Below are 18,701 nucleotides of genomic sequence, written 5' to 3'. Positions count from 1 at the left end.
TTCTATGTCTACTAGTTCCCCTTATTTATTGTACTAGTTACATTCTCAAAAACCAAACAGGTTTGATGGACTCAATTAGATCCTACCATTATTTTCTAAGTGTCTTGTTATCACATCATTATGGATTTGAGCATTTTCCGTACAACAGATGTTATGCTAAAAGGGCTGTCGTTCCTAGTTTTCTCACACTGTCTCCTGTTTTAAATACTGTGGTTACATTTGGCCCCTCCAGTCTGCAGAGACCGTTCCAGAGTCTATGGAATTTTCTTGTAATGGAGCCAGGTATGCATTTGTGATTTTTTTCTTTTTCACATATCTATCAAAGCTTTCACAGTTTTTTTTAAATGACCTTGTTAGTTATTCTTAATCTGATTCCCATTTCTTTTTATTTTGCTCTTCCTTTGCAAGTTCCTAAAGTTCTTACATTCCTGAAACTTACCAATTTTTAATAGTACTTTATTTGCCTCTTTCTTAGTTCTGATGTAATTGTTCATTGCTTTTCTTAGCCACAGTTGTAACAATTTCTTTATGTACTTGGAATTTATTTCTGTTGCAAATTACGTATTAGTTCTTTAGATGTTAGCTGTTTCCTATCTGTGTCACATCTTTTACTCTGGTACCCTACCTAGTCCAGCTCAGTCAATTTCCCCTCGCCCCTTCATAGTTTACTTCGTTTAGATTTAAGACACTAGTTTTTGATTGAACTGGAACACCTTGTAATTTAATGTAAGATTTTATCATATTATGGTCAGTTTTTCCTTCAGCCAACTTTATAACAAGATTATTTATTTGTCGATTTTCATTGCCCAACTGTAGACTTAAAATTGCTCATTCCCTTAAAGGGGCTTCTAGAAACTTGCTATTCTAGAAACTTGCACACTTTCCAAAAATTGATCTTCCATAAAATTGGAACAAATTTCAGTTGACCCAATAAATTGAAATCCCCTGATCACTGTATTACCATTATCACATACACCTTCACTTTACTGACTTATATCGCAGGTTTATTTTACCACTACTGTTTGAATGCTATAACTAACTTGCACCTGACCAATTTTCTTTTATTTTCCATGCAAATTCATTCTACATTTTGAAGTTTAAAACTGAGGCCTCTACAGTACTAATGCACTATTTGGTTAACAGAGCTAGCCCACCACGTTTCCCAGCTTCCTTTCCTTCCTTACTATCATATACCCTTGGGATAGTCAGATCTCAGTACTGGTTTCCTTGTAACTACATTTCTGGAATGGCTGTCAGGTCATGCACATGAGTTTTGATTTGAGCTGACAATCGAGCAAAGGGAAATATTTCTGTTGTATAAAGACCCTAAGACATAAGAGTAGAAATTAGGCCATTCAACCCATCAGGTCTGCTCAGCCATTCAATCATGGCTGATAAGTTTCTCAATCCCATTCTCTTGCATTCTCCCCCTAACCCTTGATCCCTTTGACAATCAAAAGCCTATCTATTTCCATCTTAGAGATACTCAATGACCTGGTCTCCACAGCTCCAGTACTGAGGAATTCTTTTTATTGATTGTGGGATGTGGGTGTTTGCTGGCTGGTCATTTGTTGTCCATGCTGGCTGGTCGTTTGTTGTCCATCCCTAGTTGCCTTGAGAAGGTTGTGGTGATGAGCTGCCTTTTTGAGCTGTTGCAGTCCCCCTGTTGTGGGTTGATCCACAATACCATTAAGGAGGGAATTTGCTAAGCACTATCCACTATGATATCTAGAATATCTAGAAGAAATAAGATCTACATCTTGCTTTTCCTTAAATTGAGTGTAACAATGTCTATCATATTAATGTAATTGTTATCTTTGCAATAAACCTTCTTTAAGACCTGAGTCTCTTATAATTAGTCGCTTTTAATTCTAATTTCCTGCACCACGCTTAAACTAAAAATGTTCTGTAGATCCCTATCCTGAAAGAGGGTCGTGGCAGCAAAACTACAACATAACTCATAAAGTATGGTGAGGATTTATCTTAGACCAGTTTCAAGGAGTGAATAAATGATTTGTTGCATTTTGCACTCCATTCCAAACCAATGGCATACAGATATCTCCAGTCCAGGTTTTGTGCCTTCTTGATAATAAAAGGTGACATCTGTGCCAGGGAATTGTGACAGTGAGATCAATTCTAAAACCCAAAACAGTACATAAACCATGGACCACTGAACATTAGTCTTGTGATCAGACTGTTAACAGAGGAAGGAACCAGAGCAAATTCTGCCAATGCCCAGGAAAATAATTCTGAAAGTAATTGTAGGCAGAGGTCTACATCAGCTGAGATTCAGTGATTCACTTGGTTAAAAGAATATTCTTACATTTCTGTGGCCCTAGATCAATACCACCTTGGACAGATTGCAAATCAGGACGTGGACTTGCGCCAGTGAACTGATGGTTCTCTAGTTACAGCTTGATCTGCGCCTTTTGTTTTCAATCAGTCCTTGGGTGGCCATATCTTTGTAGGGAAGGGACTGCAGCAAAATAAATGGATAGGTTTGAATCTACAACCACTTGTAAATATGTGTAACAGCTGTAATTTGATAATCAATGAACTGCACATGAGCAATAGCAGGAAAATATTGCTACTCGACCATAAAAATAGCAGGACAGGTATCCAAAAGCCGGGTCAAAGAGCTAGGTATTTCTGGGCTTCTTGAATGAGAGAGTGGCAGAATGTCAGGGAGGCTTTGGGAAGTCATTCCAATGCTTATGGCCTTAGTAGCAGTAGCTAGGGCCACCAATAGTGGAGTAATGCAGTCTTCAAAGGACTGTGGGGCTGCAGGAGAATAGAGACAGGGAAGAGTGAGACCACTATTGGGAGGTTGTGTGTATTGATGATGTCACTGGGCTAGTAACTCAGGATACCAGGGTAATAATCTGGGAACTTGGGTTTGACTTCAAATATGGCAGAGGGTGAAATCTGAATTCAACTTAGAAAAAAATCTGGAGGCAAATATTAGCCTAATGGTGACCACGTAGCCGCTATTGATTGTCTCAAACGCTATTGATCGTCTCAAAAACCCATCTGGTCCATTAAAGCCATTTTGGGACTGAAATCTTCCATCCTTACCTGATCTGGCCTATATGTGACTCCAGACTACCTCTGGGAAACTGCCATGAACAAATTTTTTAAAAAAGTTGAAACTGAGGAGTTAAAGATTAGGGAGTAAAGCTGGTAGAAGCGATATTGTTTATAACCTCATAAACAGTCAATACTGAGGGGTCTGTAGAGGAGAGCTGGATTCAACAATTATATTCCATGTATCAACTTTTGTTGTCCCAGAAAAAGAATGGCTTGCTTTGATGGCTTGGCTGAGAACTGATTTCAGAATGATGATGCAGCATTTATTCATATGGTGAGATAAGTAATGGGACTCATCTTAGCTTCTTGCAAGCTGGTCATGGTTAGTTAATAAAGTTGTGGCTTTGCCAAAACAAACTCTTTAAAGACATTTTTTCTCAATGCAGTGGGATTTGTCAGTCAAAAGCAGAAATTCACCTTTTGGGAAGGATGTACAAATGTTGTCGACGTTGACATCACCAAAACAGATGATCTAGTGCTGATCACTTTGCTGGCTGTGGGGTTTGCAGTGTGCAAATTGGCTGCTACATTTCCTGTATTTCAACAGTGGATTATCCAGCTGTGATGAAAGGTGCAGTCTTTCTTTCATGTCATTTTTGGCAATGACAGTCTTTGAATCACTTCAAAGGTTGGTACTGTAATAGGTAGCCCAAGGGCAGTGCACTCCCAGCTTATAATGGGAAAAAAACACACTCTGCTTACAATTAGATTTCACGCTTTTATTTGCTGGGAGACACAAAGTAAAAGGCTTTCCTCTCTGGATAAGTCACACATAAGTATTAGGGTTCCCTCCCTGGTGGATCTTTAGCAAAAGGGAACATCCATATGCTTTCCAGAAGAAGGCTATACAAAACAAAAACAGAAAAATAGTCTTATAATAACCTGACTTTCCCTCGGGCACTGCAACTGTTCATCAACCCTCACAGTGGTTTGACTGAGTAAATGGGAAAGTCACAGCAAGTAAGAACATAGATCTTTTCTCTCAGCAACCTCTTCAACTTGGACTTTAATAAGTATAGTGTTTTCCTTCACAACATAATGCATTACTTAAAATCAGATGCATCATTACATTCAAACAATAATATTTCAGAACTGAATGGCGGAATTCTCCTCTGAACACCACCTTGTTAGTCAACTCCAAATTGATCATGTTGAAGATTTTGAGGGAAATTCTAATCACAATGATGTTGGTGATGCATTACAAGTATGTTATCTGTATGGATAACTACAATGTAAATGCAGATATTTTCTCTGATTATTTTGTAACACAAGTATTGGAGATAAGTTGTTGTAGATCACAACCCTATCCTGCTAATATGCGTTTGAAAGCCCTTTCAAACAATGGACCCATAATCATGACTACATTGTACCATATTATATTTTGAAATTGTATTGATGTCCTTTAGGGAAGGAAATATTCCGTCCTCACTTGGCCTGGTCTACATGTGACTCCAGATCCACAGTAATATTGAATCATAGATTCCCTACACTAGCAGTATTGAATATAAGCCATATTTAGTGAAGTATGCCAGTGAAGATATCTTCAAGAACACTTAAAGCTTTACTACAGTTATGTAATGAGTACCTACTTTAAGAGTACCTGACAACCTCTGTACTTTCCTGCCTGGCTGACCTCCTATTGAGTTTTGAGAAGATTTGTAGCTCAGGTTGAGGTTCTGGATGTGAGTTTGCTCACTGAGCTGGAAGGTTCGTTTTCAGACGTTTCGTCACCATTCTAGGTAACATCATCAGTGAGCCTCTGACGAAGCGCTGGTGTTATGTCCCGCTTTCTATTTATCTGTTTAGGTTTCCTTGGGTTGGTGATGTCATTTCCTGTTCTTTTCTCAGAGGGTGGTAGATGGGCTCCAAATCAATGTGTTTGTTGATGGAGCTCCGGTTGGAATGCCATGCTTCTAGGAATTCTCGTGCGTGTCTCTGTTTGGCTTGTCCTAGGATGGATGTGTTGTCCCAATCAAAGTGGTGTCCTTCCTCGTCTGTATGTAAGGATACTAGTGATAGTGGGTCATGTCTTTTTGTGGCTAGTTGATGTTCATGTATCCTGGTTTCTAGCTTTCTGCCTGTTTGTCCAATGTAGTGTTTGTCATAGTTCTTGCAAGGTATTTTGTAAATGATGTTTGTTTTGCTTGTTGTCTCTATAGGGTCTTTTAAGTTCATTAGCTGCTGTTTTAGTGTGTTGGTGGGTTTGTGGGCTACCCTGATGCCAAGAGGTCTGAGTAGTCTGGCAGTCATTTCGGAAATGTCTTTGATGTAGGGGAGAGTGGTTATGGTTTCTGGGCCCGTTTTGTCTGTTTGTTTGGGTTTGTTGCTGAGGAATCGGCGGACTGTGTTCATTGGGTACCCATTCTTTTTGAATACGCTGTATAGGTGATTTACTTCTGCTCTGCGTAGTTCCTCTGTGCTGCAGTGTGTGGTGGCTCGTTGGAGTAATGTTCTAACGCAGCTTCGTTTGTGGGTGTTGGGATGGTTGCTCCTGTAGTTCAGTATTTGGTCATTATGTGTTGTTTTCCTGTAGACGCTGGTTTGAAGTTCCCCATTGACTGTTCGTTCTACTGTGACATCTAGGAATGGCAGTTTGATGTTGTTTTCCTCCTCTTTTGTGAATGTTATGCCAGTAAGGGTATTATTCTCCAAGACCAGCTATAAAGAGAACATTTTTTCTTTTTGAGATCTCTCTGTCTCAGAAGGCACTGGGAGGCAGGGTGATTGAATATTTTCATAACTGAGGTGCATAGACTTTGTTAGGCAGGGAAACAAAGGTTAGATGGGAATATGAAATTGGAAATGTGAATGGATCAGCTATGAACTTATAGACATGTGGAATCAGTCTAGGAGAGGCTTGGGAGTGGGGTTGCTAAATAATTTACTTCTGTTTCTGTTTTGAATGTTCACATGCTTCCTGTCTCGTCACCTGCACCCCCAATGTTTTTTTAGACTTACGCCAAGAACACAGTAGGCAGCCCGATTAGAAACCTCAGCTATTACAATTGTGGAACTGGCTTCAGGGAACTATGTGAGTCCCTTTGCGTCTCCTCTCCACTTGTTTGATAGAATCCATGGGTGATCCATTTGAACATTCCGAGGTGTAGTATGTTACTGCGCGAATACACTTTGCAACTGGATCACCATTGTTCCAACTCTACTCTTGACCTATTTCATAGCCTGTTTGAGGTCTTTCCCACAGCTTTGCAGTGAAATTATACATATGTTTACGCAAATAAAAAACGCAGTACAGCTGAGAGCGAGGTTTTTTAAGCCTGTTCTGCTGTGCCAGCTGCTGGCCACCTCCTTCTCACCACACTGTGATTAAATCGGAACTTAAATAGGAAATGTTGACATAGCACCTTACAATAGCAAATATGAACAAAATAAAAATCAAAACACATGACAATAGGCAGTGAATGCGCTGTGTTAGATATGTAAATAGTGTATGATTATTTACATGATTATATCACTGCAAAGATCTTATCATATGCATTCATTTGCTATGAAGATAGAAGACCTTTCAGTGAGAATGCCTGAAGGAAGTAGATACATTAAGAAATGAGTATGTCTGGAAAGGGCAGGAATGTGGGCAACAGAAGAACACCCAGGAGAACTTGGTTCTAAAAGGAACCCCTCTCCCAAGGGGGGATGAGAGGGAGCTGATGAATGCATTGTCATCATTCTGACAATCATGGAACCCCTTGCAAAACAACTTAATAATCTGATCCTGTCACAGAGATCATGGACGTGTATCCTCTGCAGCCTACAATATATGCAGCCATGGTGCAGAGTGTTGGACTGGAATGGACAAGGTCAGAAGTCACATAACACCAGGTTGTAGTGTGCTCCGAAAGCGTGTGATTTCAAATAAACCTATTGGACTTGGTGTCGTGTGACTTCTGAACTTGTACAATATTTGTGTAATGAATGAAGGAATTAGTCTTTATTATTTCCCCAGTCTCCCCCTCCGTCTGTTTTGGAGTGCTCAAGATAGCAATGGAATGAACTCAGAGAGTTCTTTACCTAGATACACTCTGAGTGCAGTGACATGCTGAGGAACACTAGCTAAGCCTGTAGAGAGGTTAGTGTTGCTTGGCTTTATCAGGTCTGGTAGCCATGCACGTACATATACAAATGATACATAAATGTTCAAAGGCTTCCTGGTATTCCAGCCCTCTTATTAGTTAACAAAGTTTAATTATTAATATATTCATCCTTCATTATTCATGCATTTATAAATATATCTAGAATTGAATTTCAGTTACTTGCTGGCGATCGAGAGCAGAGGACCTCAGGCTTTTGTTTCAGAAACCTTTCATGTTATTAAAATGCCGCGAACACTTTGAATGACAGATATTTTTCAAAGCATTAGCTGTACGCTTCTTTTAAAAAAAGTAATTTCAAACAATGTATCTTTTATCTGAAGGATTTCAGAAATTCAATGTATTTGACCGTACTTGAGAACAAATTACAGATTTACAAATTACGGCTGAGTGTGTCGAATTTCAGTATTAGTAAAAGCAAGATTCAAAGTTGACTTCATATTTCCTTTGGAGTGGGAGGGGAGAGTGAATAATGTTTTTCTGTTCTTTACTCATTGCCTCACCTTCTGAGAGCTCAACAGTCTTTGCTGCTGAACTCAACAAAACGTGATGGTCGAATTTAAAATTGACCAATGTGTGACATTTATTTGCATGTTTATGATAATCGTTCCAGCTCTCTGTATTGCATCTTGCTTCCATTGCACCTTATGTGAAGAGAGATCAAATTACATAACACGCTAACATGTTCATTTATGGTCTTTCACAATGTAACACACACCAACCAGGGATGGACAAAAATAACAGCATCACCCATGTTCCATGAATCAAAATATATATTTAACACCTCCAGCCTTACTCCAAATGGTGAATAAGGCTGCAGACATATCCCTCCTACGCAGACACACACACGTAGACACACACTCACACAGACACACATTCACACAGACACACACGCTCACATCGACATACATATAGACACACAAGCAGACATACTGAGACACACACACACACACACACACACACACACGGGACAACTTTTCATCATTCACTGTGTGGTGGGAGGTGTTTAAGCTGCTACCATTAATTCTGTTCCCTTGACTGGGTCTAACAGCCTTTCAGGTTTTCAGTGGTGGAGGATGTATTACTAGTCAGTGTTACCAAGTAGATGCTGTCACCATCGACAACATTTTTTTTGTTCATTCATGGGATGTTATCGTTGTACGCTGGCCCAGCATTTATTATCCATTCCCAATTTCCCTTTAGAAGGTGGTTGTGAACTACCTTCTTGAGCTGCTACAATCCATTTGGTGTAGTTAGACCCAGAATCCCACTAGGAAGAACATTCCAGGAGTTTTACCCAGTGATACTGAAGGAATGGCAAAAAAGTCTGGATGGTGAGTAACTTGGAGGGAAACTTGCAGGTGGTGTTCCCAAGTATCTGCTGCCCTTGTCCTTCTAGATGGAAGTAGTTGTGGGTTTAGAAGATGCTGTCCAAGGAGCTTTGGTGAATTTCTGCAGTGCATCCTGTAGATAGTGCACATGGCTGCTATTGAGTGTGAGTGGTGGAGGGAGCGAATCTGATGCTAGTCAAGTGGGGGCTGCTTTGTCCTGGATGGTGTCAAGTTTCTCGCGAAGGTTGTTGAGGCTGCACTCATCCAGGCAAGTGTGGAGTATTCCATCACCCTCCTGACTTGTGCCTTATAGATGGTGGACAGGCTTTTGGGAGCCAGGAGCTGAGTTACTCATAGCAGGATTCCTAGCCTCTCACCTGCTTTGTTGCCTCAGGGTTAATATGGCTGGTCCAGTTTGGCTTCTGGTCAACAGTAAACTCTAGGATTTGATAAAACAGAGATTCAGTAATGGTAATGCTATTGATTGACAAGTGGTGAAATTGTTACTCGTAATTAATTTCAAATGAGTACAAGTCGTATTAGCTGGTTTAATATTGTCACCAAGATTAGGAGAAAACATGGTAGCATTAGTTTGCCCTCCACAAGATGCATGACATCATCATGTTGGTAGAATTTAATGGAGTCTCCAAGATTATCCCTTATTGAACTAACCTTATACAAAAGGACATGCAGAGCTACATGAAAAGTGTAAATCAAAGATCGGATCCTTTATCCTATTCAGAAGTGTTGCCTATTCATTCCATACATGTTGATTGACATGTATGTTTTTCAATATCCGTAATGTTGCGGCAATCTGCTTTTCACCCCTCTGTGAAGGGAATGCTTGGCTAAGTCAGATTGTGCACCTGCACTGCACAGTTCCCAGTTCTAGGGAATGTGCTGCGATCGGATACCTGGTGTCCTGTCTCACATCTTATTGGAGCAACTGCATACCTATGACTAAATTGTGAGCAGAGCACAGTGAGAGTGGGGCAGAGACTGCAGTAGTGGGAAGACGGCGGGGAAGGGGTTAACCATCAGCAGCATTCCAACAACAACAAACGGCCTAACTTCTGCTCCTATGTCGTATGGTCTAACACCCAGAAACGATGTAGGGACATTTCTAGTAAGTTGCTACCTGGAATAGATTCACCACTCTTGACACTGTTGGGAAATGATAGGATTGGGGGTTGAATGCACATTTGGAATGGCAGAATTAGGGAGAGCATAGTAATCTCCAATTAAAAATAGGTTAAAGGAAGAAAAGAGAGAGTGGGAGTTAATAGCTGCTTTCTTCGATTAGTGGAATGACTAATGGTATTCAACACAATTCAGATCTGGGACCACATTGGCTCCCTGTCAAAATTCTGCAACTGTCTATTTAACTGCATTTTGGGAAGAATTTTAGATTAGATTAGATTTAGATTTATTGTTACATATATATAAAAATACAGTGTCTTTTCATGTGTTGTATGCAAGGTGTCACCACACTCTGACACCATCTTGAAACACTGAAAATAAGATTTTACTGCAATAGAGTTCATTTTACTCATTTCTTCTAGTTCCTCCTCCACTGCCTGACATTGCCCAGAGTTTGTGAGGCAGGCTGTGGGGTCTTGTTTCGGTAATGGGCTCTGGGGTCTCGGTAATGGGCTCTGGGGTCTCGGTAATGGGCTCTGGGGTCTGGGTAGTGGGCTCTGGGGTCTCGGTAATGGGCTCTGGGGTCTCTGTAATGGCTGCTGGGGTCTCGGTAGTGGGCTCTGGGGACTCGGTAATGGGCGGTGGGATCTCTGTAATGGGTGCTGGGTCTTTGTAGTGGGCTCTGGCATCTCTGTAATGGGCTCTGGGGTCTCTGTAATGGGTTCTGGGGTCTCGGTAATGGGCTCTGGGGTTTCGGTAATGGGTTTTGGGGACTCTGTAATGGGCTCTGGCATTTCTGTAATGGGCTCTGGGGTCTCGGTAATGGGCTCTGGCGTCTCGGTAATGGGTTCTGGGGTCTTGGCAATGGGCGCTGGGGTTTCGGTAATGGGCTCTGGGGTCTCTGTAATGGGCTCTGGTGTCTCGGTAATGGGCTCTGGCATCTCGGTAATGGGCTCTGGGGTCTTTGTAGTGGGCTCTGGGGTCTCGGTAATGGGCTCTGGAGTCTCGGTAATGGGTTCTGGGGTCTTGGCAATGGGCGCTGGGGTTTCGGTAATGGCTCTGGGGTCTCTGTAGTGGGCTCTGGGGTCTCTGTAATGGGCTCTGGGGTCTCAGTAATGGGTGCTGGCGTCTCTGTAGTGGGCTCTGGGGTCTCTGTAATGGGCTCTGGTGTCTCTGTAGTGGCCTCTGGCATCTCGGTAATGGGCTCTGGGGTCTCTGTAATGGGTTCTGGGGTCTCGGTAATGGGCTCTGGGGTCTTGGTAATGGGCTCTGGCGTCTCGGTCTGGGGTCTCTGTAATGGGCTCTGGGGTCTCTGTAGTGGACTCTGGCATCTCGGTAATGAGCTATGGGGTCTCTGTAATGGGTACTGGGGACTCTGTAATGGGCTCTGAGGTCTCTGTAATGGGCTCTGGGGTCTTGGTAATGGGCTGTGGGGTCTCTGTAATGGGCTGTGGGGTCTCGGTAATGGGCTCTGGGGTCTCTGTAATGGGCTCTGGCGTCTCGGTAATGGGCTGTGGGGTCTCAGTAATGGGCTGTGGGGTCTCTGTAATGGGCTCTGGGGTCTCGGTAATGGGCTCTGGGGTCTCTGTAAAGGGTGCTTGGGTCTCAGTTAGGTGCCTCCACCATTGCCACCAATAATTGTGACCACTGCATCCGAGCTGGAGCCATAGGCCTGGGGATGCGCGGATTCCATTCTGACAGCTCCCCATCTGACCCACATCCAGACCCTGCCACCAGTCATCAGTCATCAGGGTCTTCCACCGATCCCTCTGCCCTTTCAGGTGACTGGGCCTCGCTGCAGATCTGGACCCTCAGCCCAGCCTGCCAGCCCAGGCCAGGGGAGTCAGCCCAGAACCTGCTGCTCACTTACCGGGAGATCCTGGGCTAGGGTGGAGCTGTATCCAGCTCATACTTGCATTGCTGTTGCTGCCACCATTGGCCTCCTCCTTCAGTGGCCTGCTGTGTTCATCCAGCTCTACACCTTGTTATCCACCATCTTACCTTGGTTTGGCCTACATGACCCACAGCAATGGGGTTGACTCTTACCTGCACTCTGGGCAATTAGGGATAGGCAATAAATGCTGGCCTAGGCAGCGACACCCACATCCAATGAATAAATTTTAAAAATTACAGATAATACTACAATGGCAGATAGAATTATACATTGTATAACAAAGTGAAACAGAAATGGAATTTTGAAATTATGATGAATCGGATGAAAAACATGCCGGTAGAATTTGGTGTTAATAGTTGTACGTTGGTACAAAAATTGAGAGCAGTAATGGTAGCAGGAATAGAAGTCAATTCAGTGCTGCTGAAGGAGTTAAGAACAGGTTCATAAGACAAGAAAGGCAGCATCTTAGATTCATAAGATTGTTTAAAAAATAGCCAGTGAAGGTTTTTGATGAGATTTGGTGTATGTTGGTCAAGATATATTGTCAATTCTATATTCAAGCTTAGGAAGACTTCTGTTCAAAACCAGCGTGAATTAATGGGCTCCACAGCAGAGGAAATACAGCATGACTTAAGTTTCACCACAAAGATGCTTGTTATAAAAGAAGAGATTTGTAGCCAATGACATCTTTTTGAAGTTTACAGACTTGTGGAATTTCCAAGTGGAAACAAGGTCTACATTCAAGATTAAGTTATAGGTGGACGTGGAAAATGAAATGCAGGAATTTCAGGAGAGGGTAAGTGTGATTAGGACTGTTTGCTGTTGTTTAGGGCAATTGCCAACAGACAGGTTGTTCACTGTTAGAAAATCAGTGCATTTCCCCTGACATCCGAATGCTTCTGCAGACTGCATGGGGATAAAACAAACAGGATGAAAATGAGAGTGATAATGGGAACTGCAGATGCTGGAGAATCCAAGATAATAAAATGTGAGGCTGGTTGAACACCCTGAGATGCTGCTGGGCCTGCTGTGTTCATCCAGCCTCACATTTTATTAGGATGAAAATGAGAGGCAGGTCAGAGTAGAGCGACTTTACACTAAAGTGAAGGCAGTGCACATGATAATAAAGTGTGAAGCTGGATGAACACAGCAGGCCAAGCAGCATCTCAGGAGCACAAAAGCTGACGTTTCGGGCCTAGACCCTTCATTAGAGTGCACATGAGGCTGCTTTTAACTGTGCAAACTACAATGTACTAGTTTTCGTATCATGTTTGCAAAGCAACAAATACCTGCTAGCTTCTGAAATGTCTGTCACATCAGCAAATCTCTAACCCAGGTAGAACAGGTAGCTCCCTCCGAATCTTTCCTCTGACAAACACTGTCTGAAGTACACCCCTCCTCACTTCTTGGCTCTTGGTATAAAACATAAGTAGGAAGACGATCTGCCACAGTAACCAGCTAATTTGAAACATAATCAGTCTTCCTTATCACCACTTGGTGGCAGAATGAGTACAGAATCAGTTACCATGTGAGTTATACACCAGTGCACTGTTTGTGATCCCAGACTCAACTTTCACTGGAAACCAGAGAGTGCTTAGCTGAGGGACAGTGATAGTAGCCAGCTACTTTTCTAAAATGCATGTTTCATGTGTGATATCTCCCCAGATGATTACTCCTCATACTTTGTTCTACTGATCGCCTCTTCCAGCATGTGATACGGCGGAAGGATTGTTTGAGGTAATGGTTTCCCTTGGGTCCATCTAGTAATTAATGATAGAAGGTACACCAGCATAGGATAGCTTAAATGAGAATGAAGTTCATTGTATGATACCAATAAATAGAGCTACATTTGGTCAGACAGAATTACCAGGACCATAGGGAGCTGGCTCAGATATATTTGTTTCCTTCAAAAGTTAGAGGTGAACTACTTGTCTCTACCCACAGAGGCACCAGCACAAAACATGGATCCAAAGTAACATGTGTGTTGAACAAAGAAAAACATAAATTGCTGGAGACACCTAGCGGGTCTGGCGGCATCTGTGGACAGAAAGCACATTAACATTTCTAGAGCAGTAATCCTTCTTTAGAACCGTGTAAGATGAATGTTAACCCCTTCAGAAACAATACTATATAAAACAGAATGGGCTTCAGCTAATTGCAGAGAACCCTACCCTGAATGGTGCATCATTTTATGCAAGATGCATGCGAGCATTGGAAAAGCAACATAAGAAAAAGGCCAGTAAGCTTTTAGAGATAGTAAGAACTGCCGATGCTGGAGCCTGAGATAACGCAGTGTGGAGCAGGAGGTACACAGCAGGCCAGGCAGCATCAGAGAAGCAGGAAATCTTATGTTTTGGGTCGGGACCCCTCTTTAAAAAAAAATTCTCTGAAGAAGGGTCCCAACCCGAAACATCAGCTTTCCTGCTCCTGTGATGCTGCCTGGCCTGCTGTGTTCCTCCAGCTCCACACTGTGTTATCTCACTAACCTTTTAGGTTTTCTGCATAGGCCACACCACCGATAGGAGCAATGAACCAGTTCTAAATGTGGAGCTTCTCTGAAAATGGATGGCAGCATCTGAAATGATGGGACATAGAATGCTGTTGTAGCAAATCTCCAATGTTTAGATGGATTGAATAAAGAAACAGTTTGCAATCTCGCCAGCAATACCGACTGAGGTCATTCTGATGGTGGAAGAATTGGCTGATTTATGTAGCTGCAATTTATACAGGAAAGAATGTCTAGAAAAATTGTATTTTTTTAATGAACCGCTTGAACTGACTGATCTACTTGCATTCTATAGTTTAACCAGTGCAAGTTTCAAATCTTTACAGGTCAATGCGGAAACTGGTTAACACCGGTTGCATTGCAAGTGCATAGCAGCCGTTTCAATGATAGTGCTCTACATCCTGCAGTAGGGACTCACATTCCACTCTGAGAATGGAATCCTTTATCTCAGAATCATCAATCATCCAAAATTATTCCAGAGTCTCCAGGAGATAAAAGATTAATTTCCAGGCTCCCCATGTGAGCACCTTGGGAGAGAAACTGTTGATGCATTGTAAACATTTGTGTGATTTAAATTTTTTCTATAGTGTTTTTATTTATTAACGACAAAGATGCTGGTGATGAGGCTGAGTAAACAAAATGCTGAGGGACTGAACGACATTCCCTAAGGTGAGTGCTCTTCACAAATTAATCCAGCCAGAGTTGACACCTTAGTTGTTCAGGAGACCTGTGTATCTTTAAAAGAGAAGTTCTGAAGCAGAGCAAAATCAAATTGTTTGCACTGATCAATAGTGTTGCGTTGTATTTTGATTTTATTTCCTATTATCACATGTACCTAGTACAGTAGAAAGTTTTGTTTTACGTGCAGTACAGGCAAATCACACCGTACAAAGTGCATTAGGACAATAGAAGAGAGGGAACCATACAATGTTACAGCAGAAAGGTGCATAAACAACAAGCTCAGCATTAAATTTAAAATTTGAGAGGTCTTTTCCAAAGCCTAATAACAGTGAGAGGTCTGTTCCAAAGCCTAATAACAGTGAGAGGTCTGTTCCAAAGTCAAATAACAGCAGGGAAGAAGCTGTTCTTGAATCTGTTGGTACGTGTGTTTAAGCTTTTATAATTTCTGCCTGGTGGAAGAGGTTGGAAGAGATTATAACTGAAGTGGGAGGGGTTTTTGATGATGTTGCCTGCCTTCCTACAGCGTGAAGTATAGATAGAGTAATGGATGGAAGTTTGGCTTGCATGATGGACTGGACTGTGTTCACAACTCTCTGTATGATCCTGGGAAGAGCAGTTGCCATAACAAGCTGTGATGCATCTGGGTAGAATGCTTTCTTTGATGCATTGATAAAAATTGATACAAGTCTTTATAACATGCCAAATTTGCTTGGCCTCCCGATGAAGTAGAGATGTTGTTGAGCTTTCTTGACCATAGCGTCAATGTGACTGGAGCAGGACAGGTTGTTACTGACCATCAGTCCTAGGAACTTGATGCTCTCGACCATCTCTACCCCTGTCCATTGATGCAGACAGGCCATAACCTCCTCCTTGCTTCCTTAAGTTAATGACCAATTTTGCTGATGTTAAGGGAGAGATTGTTGTCTTTACATGCCACTAAAGCGCTCTATCCTTTTCCTATATTTTGTCTTGTCATTATTTGAGATCCAGTTTACAATGACGGTGCCATCAGTGAACTTGTAGGTGAAGTTTGACCACACTGTCATGTACGGTAAGGAGCTGAGTATGCAGCCTTGTGGGGCGCCAGTATAGAGGATTGTCATGGAGGAGGTGCAGTTCCCCATTCTCACTGATTGATGTCTGTGTCTAGCAGAGAACTGATGGGCCGAATGGTCTTTCTGTACCTCCATGTCAAAGTAAACATTCTAAACGGTTTCCAAGATGATTTTTTTTTTCAAATGATGTTTCACATAAAATGTACAATATGTGTTTGTAACCTCAGTTTGCTGTTCCTGAGTCTCAGCTGGAACATTCAGGGTAAATGACACATGGAAATAATCTGCAGGAAGGAAGGAAAATTGCATGGCAAGTTAACTCCCCATCCTTTGGGGAGCCTTTCTGTGTCTAGGAGATCTGTTGCACTTTAATATAGTTGGAACAGGATACATTACATGCTGGGAAGAATTTAGAGACGAAGCTTGAAAATTAGAGAGGAGCAAGAATTGGAATTCAGGAGTATAGTGAGACTAATTGAGAACGGTAAACTTCATATAAGCTGCAAAATTCTGCAATGACTGGCAGGTGGCAAAATGTTCTTTCCTGCTGTATTTTACTCACATAGTTCAGGACTTTCTTCCTTTAAAATTACAGCCTAGCGGCTTGTGGATGCAGGTAGTTTCTTGGAAATAGACACAAAACCCTGCCTCTTTGACCTGCCTGTCTCCTCTCCACCTATCTTCTCCTCCTTCCATCTTCTATCCGCCTCCCCCTCTCTCCCTATATTTTCATAACTCCCTTCCCCTCCCCCATTTCTGATGAAGGAGCTAGGCCCAAAACGTCAGCCTTCCTGCTCCCCTGATGCTGCTTGGCCTGTTGTGTTCATCCAGCTCTATGCCTTGTTATCCCAAAAATTTTGAAACGTGGCTTCTTCACAACATAGGGTCTGAAGTGCATTCTTGTGAGGATAGAGAAGATTTTAAGATACACATTGTCCACATTGCCCTGAGGCAGCTTCAACAGGCTGCCAATAGTCACACACCTGCAGCTCTCTATTCCTGTATAAGGCCTTTGAAACTAAAACCAATGATAAGGCATTCCACTCCCGAACATCCCAGATGTTCTCTTATTTCAAGGACCGTAACTTCCCCACTTCAGTGGTCAAAAAAGCTCTTGACTACATCTCTCGCGTTTCCAGCACCTCTGCCCTCACATGCCCACCCCGCAACAAAAACAAAGACAGAATTCCCCTCGTCCTCACATATCACCCCACCAATCTCTGTATCCAACATATATTGTCTGCCACTTCTGCCACCTACGATCCGACCCCACAGTCAAAGATATATTCCCCTCCCCACCCCTGTCTGCCTTCCATAAGGACCGCGCTCTCTGCGACTCCCTCATCCGCACCACACTCCCCACGAGCCCCACAGCCCCCGACACCTTTCCCTGCAACCGCAGGAAGTGCTCCTAACCCTCCCCCTCACCTCCATTCAAGGCACAAAACAAACCTTCCACATTAGGCAGAGGTTCACCTGCACATCTGTCAATGTGGTCTGTTGTATCCACTGCTCGCGATGTGGTCTCCTCTACATTGGTGAGTCCAAGTGGAGGCTTGGAGACTGCTTTGTAGAGCACATGTACTCTGTTCATGACAAACAATAACACGTCCCAGTCACAAACCACTTCAGCTGCCCGTCCCATGCCCTGGGTGACATGTCCATCCTGGGCCTCCTCCAGTGACCCAAGGTCGCCACCCAGAAACTGGAGGAACAGCACCTCATATTTTGCCTTGGGAGCCTACAGCTCAGTGGTCTTAACGTGGACTTTACCAATTTCAAAATCTCCCCACCCCCAGCCTCATCCCATGACCAACCCTCCCTCTCACCCCTGCCTCCTTGACCTGTCCGTCTTCTCTCCCACCTATCCACTGCTCCCACCTCACTGACTAATCTCCACCACTGCCTACCTGCACTCACCTATCACCATCCCACCTACCTTCCTCAGCCCCACCCCTCCTCCCTCTATTATTTTGGAGCTCTCTTCCCTCTCCCCCATTTCTGAGGAAGGGTCCTGACCCCAAATGTCAGCTTTCCTGTTCTTTCTGATGCTGCCTGGCCTGCTGTGTTCCTCCAGCTCCACACTGTGTTATCTCTGACTCCAGCATCGGCAGTTCTTACTAACTCTAACAATGACTGAGTGCTGTTTCTGCACGAACACAGCCTGAGTCACTGTGATCCAGCCCCTTACAAACATTTAGTTGCTCCTTCTCATTCACTTCATAGAAAGCAACCTAATGCAGTTGTAAATAATAGTGCAGCACAGCGGGAGGCCATTTAACCCATCTCATTTTGAAAGGGACAGCCCTTTGAAAGAATCATATTCGCCACCAACACACCCCCCAGCCCCCTCCACTTGTTGCCCATACCTCACGAAATTTGTCTGCATGTATATGTTGTCTGTTCGGTGTCTGCTGCATGAACTCTGGGTGGCATCTTGCTAACAGTGCAGTGAGATTGTGTTACGATACTTGCCTTCACAATTATTCTAGCAGAAAGCTTAGTTTACACTCACTAAATTGCTTTCCTTTGTGGGCCTTGGTATGCAATTGCAGAGAGTAAAACACACGTGTCTTGGAGCACATATCCATTTCGCTGCTGGTACATTGTTCCTGTGCTTACTGGTTTGTGAGGAGGTTCTGAATGACTGCAGTCTCACCACTTTATCCTGAATGGCACTGTATAGCTGCTACACGTTACCGTTCATGAGTTCCCTAACTCACTGATTTCCTACAAGAGCCACATCTCACACAGTCAAACACTAGAGGTCACTATTAGGCTTCATATTGATTCAAATCAAAGAAATTAAATAATTGGAAAATTAATACAGATTGAATGTAAAGTGCCCTGCAGAATATAAAATTGAAATTTATTTGAATGTTCTGTTGACTCATTTGCAAA

General features: G+C 42.8%; 1 protein-coding gene across 4 annotated transcripts in view; it reads left to right on the top strand.

Moving 5' to 3' along the window:
• The window catches only part of garnl3 (GTPase activating Rap/RanGAP domain like 3), a 387,754-nt gene that overhangs the window by 10,452 nt on the left and 358,601 nt on the right, over window positions 1–18,701 (top strand). The gene's annotated exons all lie outside the window — the stretch shown is intronic.

The sequence above is a fragment of the Stegostoma tigrinum genome, chromosome 29 (assembly GCF_030684315.1).
Source record: "Stegostoma tigrinum isolate sSteTig4 chromosome 29, sSteTig4.hap1, whole genome shotgun sequence".
NCBI classification, from domain to species: Eukaryota; Metazoa; Chordata; class Chondrichthyes; order Orectolobiformes; family Stegostomatidae; genus Stegostoma; species Stegostoma tigrinum.
The sequence above is the reverse complement of the archived record's forward strand: the minus strand, read 5'-3'. Positions and strand labels throughout refer to the sequence as shown.